At 38.6% G+C, this 3967-nt stretch overlaps 1 pseudogene; it reads left to right on the top strand.

The window, feature by feature from the left end:
- Window positions 1-206: 206 nt before the first annotated feature.
- On the top strand, window positions 207-3967 carry LOC147506520 (uncharacterized; annotated as a pseudogene).

The following is a 3967-nucleotide window of genomic DNA, read 5'->3' as shown; positions in this document are numbered from 1 at the left end:
GTTTTGGATGCGAACACCTTTTGAATTCAAATTGATTTTGTTCAATGTGGGTCAATGTACCTTAGTGCCTTTAGAGAGCCGGGGGGGGGGGGGGGCTCTTTACAAGTAGTTTTTTTCAATTCAAGGTTCTTGAGAGAAGCCACTTACGTGTGTACTGCTATTAACATATTGTTTTCACTTACAATGTATAGCAATTGCTCGTAAATATGGACAAGAGTTGGATGAATATGCCAGATCGGTTTGACACTCAATTTATTGAAGGCGTTGAGGCATTCATTGTGGTTGCTACTAATCATGTAGACAGCGCTGGTAGGACTTTTTGCCCTTGTAAAATCTGCAATAATAGGTACTACAAGCAAATCAGTGAAGTAAGAGATCATTTGCTTGAACATGGAATGGACAAACATTACACTCGTTGGCTCCATCATGGTGAAGGTTATGAAGAGCACCTTGCTGATGACGATGATGATTATGATGATGCTGGTAGTGATGAAGGAGTTCGTTTTGATGGGTTGGAAGACTTGCTTCAAGATTTAAGAGGACCGACTCCTATGGATAATTCTGTACCAGACATGCAATATGGGGGTAGAGATAATTATACTGCCACAACACAACATGCAGATAGCTCTTCTGGTCTTAATAGGGGTAATGGTGACGATCCGAATTTGTTTGATAAACTTTTGAGTGAAGCGCGACAGCCTTTGTATCCAGGTTGCCAAAAGTTTTCCAAATTAGATTATCTCATGAAGTTGTTCCATCTGAAGGTGATTAATCGTTGGAGTAACAAATCATTTGATATGATTCTTGAATTGATTAAAGCTGCATTGCCTGCGGGTGAGACGCTGCCAAAGTCCTATCACGAGGCTAAGACATTAATGTGAGAACTAGGACTTGGGTATATTGCTATACATGCATGCAAATACAATTGTGCTCTTTTTTGGGACAAATACAAAGATCTTCAAAGTTGTCCGGTATGTGGTGAACCGAGGTATAAAGCTTCTGAAGGCAAGTGTAAGAAAATACCGCATAACGTTTTGCGTTATTTCCCACTTAAACCAAGGCTTCAAAGGTTGTTTAAGTCAAGGATGACTGATGTAGATATGAGGTGGCATAAAGAAAAACGAGTCCCGGAAGAGAATGTATTCAAGCACCCAGCAGATTCTAAAACATGGAAATATTTCGACAAGGAGTATGAGTGGTTTTCCAATGATCCTCGCAATGTCCGCCTCGGCCTTGCAAGTGATGGGTTCAACCCTTTTGGTGACATGAGTACCTCTTATAGCATGTGGTCGGTAATGTTTGTGCCTTATAATTTGCCTCCTTGGAAATGTATGAAAGATCCTTTCCTTTTCATGTCGCTTCTTATTCCTGATCCCAAATCCCCAGGAAATGACATTGATGTATATTTACAGCCTCTAGTAGATGAATTAAGAGATTTGTGGGACAATGGCGTGGAGACATACGATGTTGTGACCAAGCAAACATTTAAGTTGCATGCTTTGCGTTATTGTGGACCATAAATGACTTTCCTGCATTTGGGAACTTGTCTGGTTGGAGCACCAAAGGCAAAATGGCCTGCCCAAATTGTAACAAAGACACGGTCTCTATGTATTTAAAAAATGGCCACAAGTTATGCTATATGGCTAATCGTCGTTTCTTGCCACCACGACATTCTTGGCGAAGACGTGGTAAAAATATGTTCGACGGGAAGGTTGAAAACAGACCAAAACCAAAGGATTTGGATGGGGCTGATGTGTTATCACAAGTTGATTTGGTCGAGGAACAAAAACTTGGAGAGAATCCGATTAACAAGAAAAGGAAGTGTACCGAGTTTGAGTTAAATTGGACAAAGAAGAGTGTATTTTTTTTATTTACCATATTGGCCATCCCTTGAGTTGCGTCATAATCTTGATGTGATGCATATTGAAAAGAACGTTTGTGAGAATGTGTTGGGAACATTGTTGAATATTGATGGTAAAACAAAAGATTTATTTAAAGCTCGACTAGATTTGGCTGAATTGGGTATTAGAAAGGAGTTGCATCTAATTCCGAATGGTAATAAGTATATCATGCCGGCTGCATCCTATACAATGTCATCTACCGATAAAAAGGCATTCTGTGAATGGCTGAAATCTATGAAATTTCCAGATGCTTATGCATCAAATATATCTCGATGTGTGAATGCCAATGAAGGTAAAGTATCAGGAATGAAAAGCCATGACTGCCATGTGCTTTTACAACGTCTTCTTCCAGCTACGGTACGTGGTTTCTTGTGTAGTGATGTAGCAATTGCATTGATTGAGTTGGGTGTGTTTTTCCAAGAGTTGTGTTGTAAGACACTGATGTTAGAAGTGCTCGAGAATATGGAGAAGGATATTGCCGTGATACTTTGTAAACTCGAACAAATATTTCCACCGGCATTTTTTGATGTAATGGTTCACTTGGCTATTCACTTACTACACGAGGCACTGCTTGGCGGACCTGTACAGTATCGGTGGATGTATCCCATTGAAAGGTAACATGTATATCATTTGTAACTTTTAATATATACTTTGTTTTGCTTTCAATTAATATAATTTGTTAAACAGGTTTTTACACACTTTAAAACAGTATGTCTGAAACAAGGCGCGTCCAGAAGGTTCAATTGCAGAAGCATACATCGATAATGAATGTCTCACTTTCTGTTCCATGTATCTCCAAGATATTGAAACACGCTTCAACCATGAAGAACGAAATTTTGATGGTGGCCAAGAGAAACAACCCACGGGGCTGCTTGTTTTCTCACAGAATGTGCGACCATTGGGGGCTTTTAAAGTTATCAGCCTAAGCTTAAAAGATTATGACAAGGCCCATTATTACGTGTTAAATAATTCTGAAGAAGTATTACCATACCTTGAGTAAGTACAGCTTTTAGTAAGACACAATATATACACATTATTAACATGTTTTCTTATATATACAACATTTTCTATATGTAGTGAACATAGGGCCGAGCTTATTAGGCAAAGTCCACATAATTTGGAAGAGAGGGAACTATATTTTCCTGAATGGTTTGAACGACGAAAGTAAGTTTTCACAGAAATACCCCTTGTTGTTTTTCATTATTATTATATTTTCTATTGATTATTGTTCATTTTGTTGATAGATGCATGAATTGCGATCTCAGAATTCCCCAGAAGCTACTGATGAGTTATATTCATTAGCTTGTGGGCCTGATCCTCGTGCAATTCGATATAGTGGCTGCATTGTGAATGGGATCAGGTTTCACACGAAGGATAGAGAAGTAAATCTTCGAACACAAAATAGTGGTGTTGTTGTCGAGGGGTGTCACCAATCAAAAGAGATTGATTTCTATGGTGTTTTAACTGATGTCATAGTCTTAAACTATTTATCTTCCAAGAAAGTTTATCTTTTCCAGTGTGATTGGTGGGATGTCGGCAATGGAAGGAGTGGAATACAAATAGATGGCTATGTTACTAGTGTTAATGTCTCACAAACTTGGTACAAAGACGACCGATTTGTGCTAGCTACCCAAGCAGGTCAAGTCTTTTATGTGAGTGATACTAAAATGCGTGGTAGTTGGCAAGTTGTCCAGAAGATAAAGCCTAGAAATGTGTATGACGTTGCTGAGATAGAGGAAGAGATTGTAGTAGGGCATGGCGTCGCATTTCAAGAAGAGGAGCAGGATGCAATGGATGGCATTGTCCAACACGATCAAACACTTGAAGAAAGTAACAATGATAATATTCAAATGGAAGAATTTGCACCTGTACTTTTGAATAGGGATGATTTGATCCCAACTGAAATTGATGCGGATGTGGTCTTGACCAATATAAATAGAACCCAGATGGATGATCATTTCATTGTTGATAACGAATCTAATGAAGAAGATGATACGCTTATAAACTATTGTAGTTCTGAAGAAGAGAAAGTCATATCAAGTGATGATGATACTGACATAGATTAA

Source organism: Coptis chinensis, chromosome 4 (genome assembly GCF_015680905.1).
Source record: "Coptis chinensis isolate HL-2020 chromosome 4, ASM1568090v1, whole genome shotgun sequence".
Classification (NCBI taxonomy): domain Eukaryota; kingdom Viridiplantae; phylum Streptophyta; class Magnoliopsida; order Ranunculales; family Ranunculaceae; genus Coptis; species Coptis chinensis.
The sequence above is the reverse complement of the archived record's forward strand: the minus strand, read 5'-3'. Positions and strand labels throughout refer to the sequence as shown.